Source organism: Ranitomeya imitator, chromosome 6 (genome assembly GCF_032444005.1).
Source record: "Ranitomeya imitator isolate aRanImi1 chromosome 6, aRanImi1.pri, whole genome shotgun sequence".
Taxonomy (NCBI): domain Eukaryota; kingdom Metazoa; phylum Chordata; class Amphibia; order Anura; family Dendrobatidae; genus Ranitomeya; species Ranitomeya imitator.
Window position 1 is genome coordinate 339,836,643 of NC_091287.1, and position 17,982 is coordinate 339,854,624.

At 51.7% G+C, this 17,982-nt stretch overlaps 1 protein-coding gene across 1 annotated transcript in view; it reads right to left on the reverse strand.

Annotated features, from left to right (window-relative positions):
• LOC138642625 (cytidine monophosphate-N-acetylneuraminic acid hydroxylase-like) overlaps positions 1-17,982 on the reverse strand; it is a 399,876-nt gene that overhangs the window by 200,219 nt on the left and 181,675 nt on the right. The gene's annotated exons all lie outside the window — the stretch shown is intronic.

A 17,982-nucleotide genomic window follows, 5' to 3' on the forward strand; every position in this document is an offset into this window, starting at 1 on the left:
CAGCTGACGGTGCTGAAACCAGGTTTGGCACGAGGGAGTACCTGTGACAAAAACACTGCCGAGAACCAGCTGGCAGTGCTGGAACCCAGATGCGTTGCCCCAGTGTGCAAGAGCCAATGGCACGACCGAGGACCAGCTGGCGGTGCTGGAACACGGTTACTAAGCTGTAGGTGCCCGCGCTTAAAAGCACTACCAAGGACCGCCTGACGTTGGCGGAACTCGGATACCCAGGAGGAGGCACCTAAGCCAAAGGCTCGGCCTGGAACCAGCTGACGGTGCTGGAACCAGGTGGTGGACCCCAAGGCCCACAGGAGAGGAGAGAACAGCTAGGCCGCGAGGCAGCCGCAGTTACCGAACCCCAACAGTCCTACAGGGGGAGCTGGGCCTACTGGCACTACAGAACCAGCCTTGACTACCAGTTCACGCAGCCCACATAGGAAGCTCCTAAACTGGAGGCACCCTGGAGTTGGCTAACCCGACCGCACCACGACGGGGCAAGCATAGGCGTCTCAGCGAGCTTGACACAACCCGGAAACAGCTGACGGTGCTGAAACCAGGCTTGGCACGAGGGAGTACCTGTGACAAGAACACTGCCGAGAACCAGCTGGCGGTGCTGGAACCCAGATGCGTTGCCCCAGTGTGCAAGAGCCAATGGCACGACCGAGGACCAGCTGGCGGTGCTGGAACCCGGTTACTAAGCTCTAGGTGCCCGCGCTTAAAAGCACTACCAAGGACCGCCTGACGTTGGCGGAACTCGGATACCCAGGAGGAGGCACCTAAGCCAAAGGCTCGGCCTGGAACCAGCTGACGGTGCTGGAACCAGGTGGTGGACCCCAAGGCCCACAGGAGAGGAGAGAACAGCTAGGCCGCGAGGCAGCCGCAGTTACCGAACCCCAACAGTCCTACAGGGGGAGCTGGGCCTACTGGCACTACAGAACCAGCCTTGACTACCAGTTCACGCAGCCCACATAGGAAGCTCCTAAACTGGAGGCACCCTGGAGTTGGCTAATCCGACCGCACCACGACGGGGCAAGCATAGGCGTCTCAGGGAGCTTGACACAACCCGGAAACAGCTGACGGTGCTGAAACCAGGTTTGGCACGAGGGAGTACCTGTGACAAGAACACTGCCGAGAACCAGCTGGCGGTGCTGGAACCCAGATGCGTTGCCTATTAAAGATTGTCTTCCTAGAGCCCCAACTAGCGGTGTTGGAGCTAAGGGTAAGCAGGGGGAGCAGAGTGTAGGCCGAAGCCTGCACTGGAGGCAGCTTTGTGTCTGCGTTGCGTTTGCAGGACACTTTGCCGGCTACACAGTGGGGGAACAGCTGGCGTTGCTGAACCCCACTAACACAATGGCGTGTGTTTTTCTCTGTGCAGCTAGCACTTGCGGTCAAAAACTAGCGATGTTAGAGCCCGTGTTGAAGCAGGAGGAGGAGGAGAGGAGCAGAGTGTAGGCCGAAGCCTATTTGAACCAATTTCAAAGGAAACCTTTAACCCCCCCTCAGGTGTTACAAAGTACAAGAGACACACCTTGTGCAGTATTAATGCTGCACAAGTGAAAGGTTGCTCTATTAATTTGTCTACTTGCACACGCTGAATGAAAGACGTACACAATTTAGCCCATTCTACAGTCAAACTGTAGTGGATGCGTGACTTGGCTTTTTAAGGAGACGCAGCACAGGTGTCCCAAATAACGCCTTGGTGCTTGGCGCAGCTTCCTGAGCGTTGTTATTTGCTGTACAGGAGTCTGCGCTCTTGTGTTATCCCTTGGCAATGCCCTGTTAGAGCTGCCCGTCTTATGACCTCATTTCATGTTGGCCGGTGCGGTTAACGATGGCCATAAATCCCAGACCCACAGTGCCTTTTCATAAAGTCACACTGCGGTGCTGTGATTCGTGGCCTTGAGCAGTAAATATTTTGGCCGCTCACACACGTCCTTACACCTGCTTCAGACTGGGCGGCCTCTGCTGATCCCTTCTCGCATGCCGCGGCCATGAGGCTGCACAGTCTGAAGAAGGCGGAAGGAGATGAGTTAAGACAGGTGAAGATATGCACTGCTCGTGCCCATCAATCACACCCTCGCAGTCAAAATAAGACAACGAGGAGCATTGTTTCAGGCAGGGCGGACGCACAGGCGCAACAAGCCAACCAATGATGTCAGAAGACGGGAAGCGCTACCAAGGGGGGTGCTGCGTATCATTAGAAAGGAAAGTCACACCTCAGGGACAGTGGAATGGTCTCAATGAGACACATTTTGTACGTTTTGAGTTCCACGTGGGCAAGGACAAAAAGTCAGCCACCTTGTACAAATGCAGCAGTACTGCTGTACAAGGTGGCTGTTATACATAGAAACACCTGGGGGTGGGGGGCAGGCTCCCTTCAATTTCAGTTCATGTGCCTGCGTGGCGTTTGCAGGACACGTTGCCAGCTACACAGCAGGGGAACAGCTGGCGGTGCTGAACCCCACTAACACATTGGCTGGGGTTTTTCTCTGTGCAGCTAGCATGTCCGGGCAGAAACTGGCATTGTTTGAGCCCAGGGTCAGCAGGAGGAGGAGAGGAGCAAAGTGTAGGCCGAAGCCTGCACTGGTGGCAGCTTTTGGTCAGTTGTGCCAGCGTGGCTTGTGCTGGACACGATGCCGACTACACAGCAGGGGAACAGCTGGAGGTGCTGAACCCCACTAACACATTGGCTGGTGTTTTTCTCTGTGCAGCTAGCATGTCCGGGCAGAAACTGGCGTTGTTTGAGCCCAGGGTCAGCAGGAGGAGGAGAGGAGCAAAGTGTAGGCCGAAGCCTGCACTGGTGGCAGCTTTTGTTCTGTTGTGCCAGCGTGGCTTGTGCTGGACACGTTGCCGACTACACAGCAGGGGAACAGCTGGCGTTGCTGAACCCCACTAACACATTGACTGGTGTTTTTCTCTGTGCAGCTAGCAGTTCCGGGCAAAAACTAGCGGTGTTTGAGCCCAGGGTCAGCAGGAGGAGTAGAGGAGCAGAGTGTAGGCCGAAGCCTAGTTGAACCAATTTCAAAGGTTACCTTTAACCCCCCCCCCCTCAGGTGTTGCAAGGTACAAGAGCCACACCTTGAACAGCATTAATGATGCACAAGTCAAAGGTTGCTCTATTTAATTTTGCTCCTTGCACACGCTGAATTAAACACGTACACTATTTAGCCCATTATACTGTCAAACAGTAGTGGAGGCGTGACTACTAGTCTTTTTAAGGAGACGCAGCACAGGTGTACAAATTTACACCTAGGTGCTGTGCGCAGATTCCTTACCGTTGTTATTTGCAGTACAGGAAACTGCGCTCTTGTGTTATCCCTTGGCAATACCCTGTTAGTGCAGGCCGTCTCATGACCTCATTTCATGTTGGCCGGTGCGGTTAACGATGGCCATAAATCCCAGACCCACAGTGGCTTTTCCTAAAGTCACACTGCGGTGCTGGGATTCGTGGCCTTGTGCAGTAAATATGTTCGCCGCTCACACATGTCCTTACACCTGCTTCAGACTGGGCGGCCTCAGCTGATCCCTTATCGCATGCCGCGGCCATGAGGCCGCACAGTCAGAAGAAGGCGGAAGGAGGGGAGTGAAGACAGGGGAACATATGCACTGCTCGTGCCCATCAATCACACCCTCGCAGTCAAAATATATGAGACAACGGGGGGCGTTGTGTCGGGCAGGGGGGACGCACAGGCACAGCCAGCCAACCAATGATGTCAGGAGACGGGCAGCGCTAACAATGGGGGTGCTGCGTGTCATTAAAAAGGAAAGTCACACCTCAGGGACATTGTAATGGTCTGTAATGAGACACATTTTGTACTTGTTGAGTTCCATGTGTGCAAGGAGAAAAAGTCAGCCACCTTGTACAAATGCAGCAGTACTGCTGTACAAGGTGGCTGTTATACATAGAAACACCTGGGGGGGTGGGGGGCAGGCTCCCTTCAATTTCAGTTCATGTGCCTGCGTGGCGTTTGCAGGACACGTTGCCAGCTACACAGCAGGGGAACAGTTGGCGGTGCTGAACCCCACTAACACATTGGCTGGTGTTTTTCTCTGTGCAGCTAGCATGTCCGGGCAGAAACTGGCGTTGTTTGAGCCCAGGGTCAGCAGGAGGAGGAGAGGAGCAAAGTGTAGGCCGAAGCCTGCACTGGTGGCAGCTTTTGGTCAGTTGTGCCAGTGTGGCTTGTGCTGGACACGATGCCGACTACACAGCAGGGGAACAGCTGGCGGTGCTGAACCCCACTAACACATTGGCTGGTGTTTCTCTCTGTGCAGCTAGCATGTCCGGGCAGAAACTGGCGGTGTTTGAGCCCGGGGTCAGCAGGAGGAGGAGAGGAGCAGAGTGTAGGCCGAAGCCTGCACTGGTGGCAGCTTTTGGTCGGTTGTGCCAGCGTGGCTTGTGCTGGACACGATGCCAACTACACAGCAGGGGAACAGCTGGCGGTGCTGAACCCCACGAACACATTGACTGGTGTTTTTCTCTGTGCAGCTAGCAGTTCCGGGCAGAAACTAGCGGTGTTTGAGCCCAGGGTCAGCAGGAGGAGTAGAGGAGCAGAGTGTAGGCCGAAGCCTAGTTGAACCAATTTCAAAGGTTACCTTTAACCCCCCCCCCCTCAGGTGTTGCAAGGTACAAGAGCCACACCTTGAACAGCATTAATGATGCACAAGTCAAAGGTTGCTCTATTTAATTTTGCTCCTTGCACACGCTGAATTAAACACGTACACTATTTAGCCCATTATACTGTCAAACAGTAGTGGAGGCGTGACTACTAGTCTTTTTAAGGAGACGCAGGACAGGTGTACAAATTTACACCTAGGTGCTGTGCGCAGATTCCTTACCGTTGTTATTTGCAGTACAGGAAACTGCGCTCTTGTGTTATCCCTTGGCAATACCCTGTTAGTGCAGGCCGTCTCATGACCTCATTTCATGTTGGCCGGTGCGGTTAACGATGGCCATAAATCCCAGACCCACAGTGGCTTTTCCTAAAGTCACACTGCGGTGCTGGGATTCGTGGCCTTGTGCAGTAAATATGTTCGCCGCTCACACATGTCCTTACACCTGCTTCAGACTGGGCGGCCTCAGCTGATCCCTTATCGCATGCCGCGGCCATGAGGCCGCACAGTCAGAAGAAGGCGGAAGGAGGGGAGTGAAGACAGGGGAACATATGCACTGCTCGTGCCCATCAATCACACCCTCGCAGTCAAAATATATGAAACAACGGGGGGCGTTGTGTCGGGCAGGGGGGACGCACAGGCACAGCCAGCCAACCAATGATGTCAGGAGACGGGCAGCGCTAACAATGGGGGTGCTGCGTGTCATTAAAAAGGAAAGTCACACCTCAGGGACATTGTAATGGGCTGTAATGAGACACATTTTGTACTTGTTGAGTTCCACGTGTGCAAGGAGAAAAAGTCAGCCACCTTGTACAAATGCAGCAGTACTGCTGTACAAGGTGGCTGTTATACATAGAAACACCTGGGGGGGTGGGGGGCAGGCTCCCTTCAATTTCAGTTCATGTGCCTGCGTGGCGTTTGCAGGACACGTTGCCAGCTACACAGCAGGGGAACAGCTGGCGGTGCTGAACCCCACTAACACATTGGCTGGTGTTTTTCTCTGTGCAGCTAGCATGTCCGGGCAGAAACTGGCGTTGTTTGAGCCCAGGGTCAGCAGGAGGAGGAGAGGAGCAAAGTGTAGGCCGAAGCCTGCACTGGTGGCAGCTTTTGGTCAGTTGTGCCAGCGTGGCTTGTGCTGGACACGATGCCGACTACACAGCAGGGGAACAGCTGGCGGTGGTGAACCCCACGAACACATTGACTGGTGTTTTTCTCTGTGCAGCTAGCAGTTCCGGGCAGAAACTGGCGGTGTTTGAGCCCAGGGTCAGCAGGAGGAGTAGAGGAGCAGAGTGTAGGCCGAAGCCTAGTTGAACCAATTTCAAAGGTTACCTTTAACCCCCCCCTCAGGTGTTGCAAGGTACAAGAGCCACACCTTGAACAGCATTAATGATGCACAAGTCAAAGGTTGCTCTATTTAATTTTGCTCCTTGCACACGCTGAATAAAACACGTACACTATTTAGCCCATTATACTGTCAAACAGTAGTGGAGGCGTGACTACTAGTCTTTTTAAGGACATGCAGCACAGGTGTCAAAATTTACACCTAGCTGCTGTGCGCAGATTCCTGAGCGTTGTTATTTGCTGTACAGGAGTCTGCGCTATTGGGATCCCTTGGCCATGCGCTGTGAGCGCTTCCTGTCTTCTGACCTCATTTAATGTCGGCCGTTACGGTTAGCGATGGACATGAATCCCAGACCCACAGTGTGTTTTCAAAAAATCACACTGCGTGGCTGGGATTCGTGGCCTTGTTCAGTAAATATGTTTGACGCTCACACATGTCCTTACACCTGCTTCAGACTGGGCGGCCTCATCTGATCCCTTATCGCCTGCCGCGGCCATGAGGACACCCAGTCTGAAGAAGGCGGAAGGAGATGAGTGAACACAGGCAAACATATGCACTGCACATGCCCATCAATCACACCCTCGCTGTTCAAAAAAATAAGACACCGAGGGGCGTTGTTTCGAGCAGGGCAGACGCACAGGCGCAGCCAGCTAACCAATGATGTCAAAAGACGGGCAGCGCTAACAAGGGTGGTGCTGCGTATCATTAGAAAGGAAAGTCACACCTCAGGGACAGTGGAATGGTCTCAATGAGACACATTTTGTACGTGTTGAGTTCCACGTGGGCAAGGAGAAAAAGTCAGCCACCTTGTACAAATGCAGCAGTACTGCTGTACAAGGTGGCTGTTTTACATAGAAACACCTGGGGGTGGGGGGCAGGCTCCCTTCAATTTCAGTTCATGTGCCTGCGTGGCGTTTGCAGGTCACGTTGCAAGCTACACAGCAGGGGAACAGCTGGCGGTGCTGAACCCCACTGACACATTGACTGGTGTTTTTCTCTGTGCAGCTCGCATGTCCGGGCAAAAACTGGCGGTGTTAGAGCCCAGGGTCAGCAGGAGGAGGAGAGGAGCAATGTGTAGGCCGAAGCCTGCACTGGTGGCAGCTTTTGGTCAGTTGTGCCAGCGTGGCTTGTGCTGGACACGATGCCGGCTACACAGCGGGGGAACAGCTGGCGGTGCTGAACCCCACTAACACATTGGCTGGTGTTTTTCTCTGTGCAGCTAGCAGTTCCGGGCAAAAACTAGCGGTGTTTGAGCCCAGGGTCAGCAGGAGAGGAGCAGAGTGTAGGCCGAAGCCTAGTTGAACCAATTTCAAAGGTTACCTTTAACCCCCCTCAGGTGTTGCAAAGTACAAGAGCCACACCTTGTGCAGCATTAATGCTGCACAAGTAAAAGGTTGCTCTATTTGTTTTGCTCCTTGCACACGCTGACTAAAACACGTACACTATTTAGCCCATTATACTGTCAAACAGTTGTGGAGGCGTGACTTGTCTTTTTAAGGAGACGCAGCACAGGTGTCAAAATTTGCACCTAGGTACTGGGCGCAGATTCCTGAGCGTTGTTATTTGCTGTACAGGAGTCTGCGCTATTGTGATCCCTTGGCCATGCGCTGTGAGCACTTCCTGTCTTCTGACCTCATTTCATTTCGGCCGTTGCGGTTAGCGATGGACATGAATCCCAGACCCACAGTGTGTTTTCAAAAAATCACACTGCGTGGCTGGGATTCGTGGCCTTGTGCAGTAAATAGGTTTGCCGCTTACACATGTCCTTACACCTGCTCCAGACTGGGCTGCCTCAGCTGATCCCTTATCGCCTACCACGGCCAGGAGGCCGCACAGTCTGAAGAAGGCGGAAGGAGATGAGTTAAGACAGGCGAACATATGCACTGCTCGTGCCCATAAACCACACCCTCGCTGACAAAATAAATATGACAACGAGGGGCGTTGTTTCTAGCAGGGCGGATGCACAGGCGCAGCCAGCTAACCATGATGACAAAAGACGGGAAACGCTACCAAGGGGGGTGCTGCGTATCATTAGAAAGGAAAGTCACACCTCAGGGACAGTGGAATGGTCTCAATGAGACACATTTTGTACGTGTTGAGTTCCACGTGGGCAAGGAGAAAAAGTCAGCCACCTTGTACAAATGCAGCAGTACTGCTGTACTAGGTGGCTGTTATACATAGAAACACCTGGGGGGGTGGGGCCAGGTTCCCTTTAATTTCAGTTCATGTGCCTGCGTGGCGTTTGCAGGTCACGTTGCCGGCTACACAGCAGGGGAACAGCTGGCGTTGCTGAACCCCACTAACACATTGGCTGGTGTTTTTCTCTGTGCAGCTAGCACTTCCGGGCAAAAACTAGCGGTGTTTGAGCCCAGGGTCAGCAGGAGGAGGAGAGGAGCAGAGTGTAGGCCGAAGCCTGCACTGGTGGCAGCTTTTGTTCTGTTGTGGCAGCGTGGCTTGTGCTGGACACGTTGCCGACTACACAGCAGGGGAACAGCTGGCGGTGCTGAACCCCACTGACACATCACCTAGTGTTTTTTCTGTGTAGACAACACTTCCAGGTGGCAACTGACAGTGTTGAAACCCAGGGAATCAAAGAGGAGCAGAGTGTAGGCCGAAGCCTGCAGTGGAGCAAGATGAAAGGGAACCTTTAACCCCCCCCCCCCCCCCCCCAGGCATTTGTTGCTGAAAGAGCCATCTTGTACAGCAGTAATACTGCACATGGAAAATGGTGGCTCCGAAAATTATGCTCCTTGCAAACGCTGAAGTACACACTCATATAATGTGTCCCCTCACACCGTCAAACCATCCCGGAAGTGGGACTTTCCTTTGTAATGTGACACAGCACAGCCGTCATTCCAACCCCCTTGGTGCCGGGCGCCACCTCCTCAACGTTGTTTGGTTCTGTCACGGAGCCCGCGCTGTAATGTTATCCCTTGGCCATGCACAGTTAGCGGTGCCCGTCTTCTGACATCATGTAGGTGTCAGGCTGGCAGTGCCTGTGCGTCCAAGCTGCCCGAGATCCAACCTTGCAGTGTCATCTAATGTAGTCCCACTGCGGGCCAGGGATCCATGGGCATGCGCAGTGCATATCATCGCCTCTCACTCACCTCCTTCCTGCTTCTTCAGACTGTGCGGCGTCACGGCCGTGGCATGCTATTAGGGATCAGCTGACGCCACCTAGTCTGAAGAAGCGTGAAGAAGGGGAGTGAGAGGCTAGTATATGCACTGCGCATGGCCATGGATACCAGGCCCACTGTGGGATCACATTAGACGACACTGCGAGGTGTGATTTCGGGCAGCGTGGACGCACAGGCGCAGCCAGGACGACAACAAATGATGTCAGAGGACGGGCAGCGCAAACTGTGCATGGCCAAGGGATAACATAACAGCGCAGATCCATGACGGAATCAAACAACGCTAAGGAGGCAGCGCATGATGCCAAGGGGGTAGCAATGACGGCTGTGCTGCGTCACATTACAAAAGAAAGTCCCACCTCCGGGACGGTTGGACGGTGTGAGGGGACACATTACATGAGTGTGTAGTTCAGCGTTTGCAAGGAGCATAATTTCAAGAGCGACCTTTCCCTTGTGCAGTATTAGTGCTGCACATGGTGGCTCTTTCAGTAACAAACGCCTAGGGGGGGGGGGACAGGTCCCCTTACATTTTAGTTGTGCCAGCGTGGCGGTCGCATGACACGTTGCCGGATACACAGCTGGGGATCAGCTGACGTTACTGAACCCCAATAACAGAGGAGCGACTGTTGACTGTGCACACAGCACTTCCAGGCACCAACTGGCGGTGTTAGAGCCCAGGGACAGCAGGAGGAGCAGATTGGAGGTATTGCCGCACACACAGCTGGGGATCAGCTGACGTTACTGAACCCCAATAACAGAGGAGCGACTGTTGACTGTGCACACAGCACTTCCAGGCACCAACTGGCGGTGTTAGAGCCCAGGGACAGCAGGAGGAGCAGATTGGAGGTATTGCCGCACACACAGCTGGGGATCAGCTGACGTTACTGAACCCCAATAACAGAGGAGCAACTGTTGACTGTGCACACAGCACTTCCAGGCACCAACTGGCGGTGTTAGAGCCCAGGGACAGCAGGAGGAGCAGATTGGAGGTATTGCCGCACACACAGCTGGGGATCAGCTGACGTTACTGAACCCCAATAACAGAGGAGCGACTGTTGACTGTGCACACAGCACTTCCAGGCACCAACTGGCGGTGTTAGAGCCCAGGGACAGCAGGAGGAGCAGAGGAACAGAGTGTAGGCCGAAGCCTGATTGGAGCAAGTTGAAAGGAAACCTTTAACCCCCCCCCCAAGACGTTTGTAGCTGAAAGAGCCATCTTGTGCAGCACTAAGGATGCAAAAGGAAAAGGTTGCTCTTTTAATTATGCTCCTTGCAAACACCGAAGTAAACACTAAAAATGTGTCCCTTTATACCGTTAAACCGTTCCGGAGGTGCGAATTTCCTTCGTAATGGGACACAGCACAGCTGTCATTCCTATCCCCTTGATGCCGTGCGCTGCCTCCTCAGCGTTGTTTTAAGCTGTCACGGAGCCTGCGCTGTTCTGTTAGCCCTTGGCCATGCCCAATTAGCGCTGCCTGTCTTCTGACATAATTTGGTGTCAGGCTGTCAGTGCCTGTGCGTCCACGCTGCTCCAGATCCCACCTCGCAGTCTCGTCTAACGTAATCCCACTGCGGGCCTTGGAACCATGGGCATGCACAGTGCATAACCTCGACTCTCACTCCCCTCCTTCCCTCTTCTTCAGACTGTGCGGTGTCACGGCCGTGGCATGCTAGGGATCAGCTGACGGCGCACAGTCTAAAGAAGGCGGAGGGAAATGAGCGAGAGCCCGAGGGGAAGATATGCACTGCGCATGCCCATGGATCCCAGGCCCGCAGTGTGACTCAATCAGAAGACATTGCGAGGCGGGATCTCGGGCAGCGCGGCCGCACAGGCGCAGCCAGCCTGACACCAAATTATGTCAGAAGACAGGCAGCGCAAATAGGGCATGCCCAAGGGATAACAGAACAGCGCAGGCTCCGTGACAGCTTAAAACAACGCTGAGGAGGCAGCGCATGGCACCAAGGGGGTAGGAATGACGGCTGTGCTGCGTCACATTACGAAGGAAAGTCCCAGCTCCGGGACGGTATAACGGTATCAGTGAACACATTTTATAAGTGTTAAGTTCTGCGTGTGCAAAGAGCTAAAAAAAAAGAGCTACCTTTTCCTTGTGCAGCATTACTGCTGCACAAGATGGCTCTTTCAGTAACAAACGACGGGGGGGGGGGGGGGGACAGGTTCCCTTACATTTAGGTTGTTGTGCCAGCGTGGCGGTCGCAGGACACATTGCCGGCTACACAGCTGGGGATCAGCTGACGTTACTGAAACTCAATAACACTGGGTCGTATGTTTTTACTGTGCAGCCTGCACTTCTGAGCCGCAACTGGCGGTGTTGGAGCCCAGGAATAGCAGTTCAGGTGGTAGAAAGATGAACACAGCAGGAGACCTGGATGACACCCAATTACTTAATCAGGCAGAGGAGTGGCAAATTCCTGCGAGATCCAGGCCTGGTTCATTTTCAGGAAAGTAAGCCGGTCAACGTTATCGGAGGATAGTCGCATGCGACGGTCTGTTAGTACACCACCTGCGGCACTAAAGACACGTTCCGATAAGACACTAGCTGCAGGGCAAGCCAGCACCTCCAATGCATACTGGCTTAGCTTTGGCCATGTATCCAGCTTAGAGACCCAAAACTTGAACGGGGAAGAGCCGTCTGGGAGTACAGTAAGAGGGCAAGCCATGTAGTCTGTCACCATCTGACGGAACCGTTGCCTCCTGCTGACTGGAGCCGCCGGTGATGGTGTAGACATTTGGGGCGGGCACACAAAAGTGTGCCAGAGTTGTGCCATACTGGGCTTGCCTTGGGCAGAGGCACTGCTTCTGCTCCCTCTTTGGGCAGAGCCTCCCCCACTGCCTCGACGCACTGAGCTGCTTTGTAAAGCACTAGCAGCACTCCTCTCAGTTGGACAGGAGAAGATGATGGAATTCACCAGTGTGTCGTGGTACTCCCGCAATTTACGCTCCCGGGTCAACGCAGGGATGAGGTTTTGGACGTTGTCCCGGTAGCGAGGATCGAGGAGGGTGAACACCCAATAATCAGGCATGTTGAGAATGTGGTCGATGCGGCGGTCGTTTCTCAGGCACTGCAGCATGAAATCCACCATGTGCTGCAGAGTGCCAACTGGCCCAGAAACGCTGTCCCCTGCTTGAGACATGATCTCTGCCCGCTCGTCATCACCCCACCCTCGCTGTACACACTGACCACTGGACAATTGTGTCGCTCCCTCCTCTGGACGGAGCTCTTCCTCCTCCATTGACTCCTCCTCATCCTCCTCACAAATTGGCCCCTGCGTACCCCTTTGTGAGGAACCACGTGGCGCTGACTCTCCAGAAGCTGATGGAAAAGGTGACTCCTCATCCTCCACCTCTTCCACCACATCATCCCTTAACCCTTGCAAAGTTTGCTGAAGCAGGCAGATAATGGGGACAGTCATGCTGACTAGTGCATCATCTGCACTTGCCATCCGCGTGGAATAATCAAAAGGACGCAAAACCTGGCAGATGTCCTTCATAGTGGCCCACTCTGTGGTTGTGAAGTCTGATCGGCGCTGACTGCGACTTCTTTGCGCCTGATGCAGCTGGTACTCCATAACTGCTTGCTGCTGCTCACACAACCGCTCCAACATATGTAACGTGGAATTCCACCGGGTAGGTAGGTCACATATGATGCGGTGTTCCGGAAGGCGGAATCGGCGCTGCAGAGCAGCAATGCGGGATCTGGCCAAGCTGGAACGCCGCAAGTGAGCACACTCTAGGCGGACCTTGTGCAGCAGGGCATCAAGATCCGGATAGTCCCTCAGAAAACTCTGCACAACCAAATTGAGCACATGTGCCAGACATGGGATGTGAGTGAGGTTGCCAAGGGCCAAAGCTGCCACCAGATTTCGGCCATTGTCACACACTACCATGCCTGGCTGGAGATTCGCTGGCAGTAACCACACATCGCTCTCCTGCTTGATGGCATTCCAGAGCTCCTGCGCTGTGTGGCTTCGATGCCCCAATGAAACTAGTTTCAAGACGGCCTGCTGACGTTTGGCCACGGCTGTGCTCATGTCGGTCATAGGTAAACGTTCACGGGTCCATGTGGAGGTGGACTGTGACGGATCCTGCAGAGAGGAATCAGAGGAACTGGTGTAAGAGGAGGAGTCGATGCGTACAGACTGGATTCCTGCAATCCTTGGAGTGGGCAGGACAAGTCCTGCGCCACTCGCACGATCTGTACCTGGCTCAACAACATTAACCCAATGGGCAGTGAGGGAAACATATCGCCCCTGTCCATGCTGACTGGTCCACGCATCGGTGGTGAGGTGGACCTTGCTACTGACGGCGTTCAGTAGCGCATGTTTTATGTTTGCCTCAACATGCCTGTGCAGGGCAGGGACAGCCTGCCTGCTGAAGTAAAAGCGGCTGGGCACCTTGTACTGTGGGACTGCCAATGCCATCAAGTCACGGAAGCTGTCAGTCTCCACCAGCCTGTACGAGAGCATTTCCAGGGACAACAGTTTGGCAATGCCTGCATTCAGAGCCTGTGCTCGGGGGTGGTTGGCCGAGAATGCCCGCCTTTTCTCCCATGCCTGGACTACCGATGGCTGTAGAGTAGACTGGGAGTGTGAGGATGACTGGGAAGGTGGTGCTGTGGGTGGAATTACACTAGGTCTCTGGACAACAGTGGAGGAAGAGGCAACACGAGATGAAGAGGTGGTAGCTGCCGCTGTTGGTTGGCCTACGTCTTCACTGTGTTTCTGTAACTCCACCGCGTGCCTGTTCCGCACATGTTTCCACATATTTGTGGTATTGAGGTTGCTGACACTTTTACCTCTTTTTACTTTCTGATGACACAGCTTGCATTTGACAAAACAAATGTCATCTGCAACTGTGTCAAAAAAGGACCAGGCACTGAAAGTCTTGGGAGCGCCCTTTTTGGCTTTGGAAAGAGACAGGCTCCTAACGGGTGCCAAAGTGGAGGCTACAGGCTCCGCAGTCTTCCCCCTCCCTCTCCCTCTTTGGCCCGTAAGGGGAAGCTCTTCCTCAGAGCTGCTCCCACCACCTTCCTGTTCCTCACGCCACGATGGGTCAAGGACCTCATCATCTCCACTACCCTCTGCCACCAACTGCTCCTCCTGGGTAGTCTCGGCAGCACAGTACGCATCAGAAAGCGGCACCTGAGTTTCATCATCAGATGCGTACTGCGCTGTGGTCACCGGAGGCACTGGCCCACCTGCCTCTTCAGAGTCAGAGAGATAAAGCTTTTGGGCATCACTGCACACTGCCTCTTCTTCCATTTCTCCAATGCTGCTTGGCTGGCCCCCTGTTTCCAAGCCAAGAGATTCAGAGAACAGAAGTAGAGACGGCTCCTGTCCTGGGCTCTCTGACTGCCTGGTCAATTTGGCAGGTGGTGAACAGACAGATGGCTGCTCTCCAGTGCTCTGTGCCTGAGAGGATGTGGCACTAACTGAAGTCGATGCCGAGGCGTTAGCTGCCATCCACCCGACAACGGCTTCAATTTGGTCTTCACGTAGCAGCAGTGCACGGCGCTCTCCGACAAAGCTGCGCATGAAGGACTGTTCCCTGCTGAAACTGAGTGACGACGAGTCACCGGCGCCCGCAGCAGGCACAGAATCACCACGTCCTCTCCCTGCTCCTCTCCCTGCTCCGCGCCCACGCCCACGTGCCTTACTCCCTGCCCTCTTCATCTTGGTTGACAGATAAAGATAAGCAGAAAAGTACTAAGGCCTTAGTGTGCTTATTCCTGAAATGCTCCTCCTAACAGGTGTAAGAAACACTAATGTTGTAAATTGTGGACTAAACTTTATTATTTTTCAAATGTGGCCTACACAAGTGTTAAGTTGTGTTTGGTGAACTTAACTTTTTTTTTGGTGCAGATCGGGCTACAGAGCTAGTTTAAATCACACGGAGACCGTGCAGACAGCCGTAAACGGCGCTGCAAGGCCAAAAAACCCTCCTCTCGGTTATCCTATATAGTGTTTTTCCACTATTTAGCTGGATACGAGTGGAAAGACACTAATAGGAATTTTTTTTTTCAAATTTTAAACAGGCTGCACTATTTGAAAAAAAGTAAAAATTTTCTCAAGGTATGAGGCAGTAACGAACCCTGAGCTGAATCCAACCGGCTATGGCTGCACACAGACTACAGGGCGAGCTGGGCTCACACGGAGACCGTGCAGACAGCCGTAAACGGCGCTGCAAGGCCAAAAAAACCTCCTCTAGGTTATCCTATATAGTGTTTTTCCACTATTTAGCTGGATACGAGTGGAAAGACACTAATAGGAATTTTTTTTTTCAAATTTTAAACTGGCTGCACTATTTGAAAAAAAGGAAATTGTTTTTCAAGGTATGAGGCAGTAACGCACCCTGAGCTGAATCCAACCGGCTATGGCTGCACACAGACTACAGGGCGAGCTGCGCTCACACAGAGACCGTGCAGACAGCCGTAAACGGCGCTGCAAGGCCAAAAAACCCTCCTCTAGGTTATCCTATATAGTGTTTTTCCACTATTTAGCTGGATACGAGTGGAAAGACACTAATAGGAATTTTTCTTTTTCAAATTTTAAACAGGCTGCACTATTTGAAAAAAAGTAAAATTTTTCTCTAGGTATGAGCCAGTAACGAACCCTGAGCTGAATCCAACCGGCTATGGCTGCACACAGACTACAGGGCGAGCTGGGCTCACACGGAGACCGTGCAGACAGCCGTAAACGGCGCTGCAAGGCCCAAAAACCCCCCTCTAGGTTATCCTATGTAGTGTTTTTCCACAATAGAGCTGGAGACTGGTGGAAAAACACTAATAGGAAATTTGAGAAAAAATGTGCAGCAGGCTGCACTAAGAGCAAAAAAGAACAACTGTGTGAGGCAGTGTGAACCCCCCCTGAGCTGAATACAACCGGGTATATGGCTGCACACAGACTACAGAGTGAGCTGCACACACACACACAGAGACCTTGCAGAACGCTGTTAAAACAGCGCTGCAAGGCAAGAGCAAGGTGAACAGTGAAGAACACACAGCGTTTTGCTAAATTAGCCTTTGGAAAGGAAAATAAAGCAATTAGCTAGCTCGACTGGCCCTCAGTTAGAACACAGCGTCCTGTCCCTAACTGAAATCACAGCAGAGTGAGCGCAAAATGGCGGCAGCGTTTTTTATAGTGCAGAGTGACATCATTTCAGCAGCCAATCCAAGCCTTGCCAGTACTTACATGCCCACCATGCTAAACAGGATGTGCCCACACTTCCAATCATTCCTCATTGGCTGCTGCGTTCAGTTTGAATTCTGGGAACTTCCGATTCCGGTATCCGATACGCGGGAAGTATCGGAATTCGGTATCGGAATTCCGATACCGCAAATATCGGCCGATACCCGATACTTGCGGTATCGGAATGCTCAACACTATTTATGAGTACTCTGCATGATCAGTAAGTAAGTTGACAGCAGAATATGAGATGCACACAACATTTTTCTTGCTAAAAGGACATGATGTAGTACAACAATTGTGGTGTTTCACTGATCTTATACAGTTCAAGCATACATATTCCTTAAAGGCTCTGTTCTGCATTTCTGCAGTGCATCTGTGGGTTCCGCCTGAACCTCCCTAAAACAGGATTAAGAAGAACTGCTATTGGGGCCATAGACTACAAAGACATGAATATAGTTCAAATAAACTTCCTTAATTTGTTCAGATGGACACAAAAATGTTTTTTTTTTTTACAGCAAATGTTGATTCTATAAAAGAGTTACTGTGGTACAGAATTGCTGAAAAGTGAATACTTTGTACTATAGAAATGTTTCAGTACAAACAATTTATCATATATTACAATGTATAGAGGCTGTTTAACAAACCAAGCAAACAAGGCAGTACACTGTAGCGCCAAAACATGCAAACATAAAATATGGAAGTTAGACTGCACTACTGCACTAGAAATATGAAAAAATTAGAGCGTTTAGCGCATAAATTGGCCAATTTACGTGTACCTGGTAGCCACTTTACGGCATCTCTCATATACCAGGTCCTACGCTTTCCCTCCTGAGAATAAACGTCTTCATCTAAATGAATCACTATTGTTAATTGTTATTTGTTCAAATTTTAGGATGTTAGAAATTTAATGTATTTAATATTGCTGTTCTTTCGCATCGGTAACAAGTCCGTAACTTAACTTAGTTTAATCAAATGCAGGACCTTCGGTGGATCATGTGACCGACAGAGCCATCATGATAGGCTTATGGATATTAGAAAAAGACGGCTTTTGCGGACATAGAATTAAGCATGGATTAAGATCTTTGTTGATCGAAACGCGTCGCTCTATCTTGTTGTTTTTTTGTTCGCATCCCGTATGTGCAAGGATTGTATGCTTACTAAGAAGTTTTAATGGATTGATTAAAGAAGTTAATTATTTTAAGGAGCTGGAACGTGGATTTTCTTATACTTCTCATCACTGCACGTCTTAGTCCGGATGGAGTTCCGCGCACCTGTGGTTTGTCGGTGAGCTGGCATGGGCTTTTAGCCTAATTATTTTGTTGATGCAGCAGCAATAGACTGTCTCTGCCTTCACAAGAGACCACTACACAAGAGATTTCTAAGTATGATATAAAATGGGCAAAAGCCATTATGAATGGAGGAAGAGGAGGGACATGTCACCACCATCTATTGTGAATGGTGGATTCTGACATATATTGTATATGGATGCATTAGCTGTCATTGTAGGTTTATTAAATTACACTGTAAATTCTTTAATAGAGCAACAAATTGGAAAAAACAAAAAAAATTGAGTGACACATGCGCTCTAAAATCTTTTTCTTTTGTAGTCTTCTACGAATGAAACCAGAAGTCTACATACACTATAGAAAAAGACACATATGCATATTTTTCTCAATATCTGACATGAAA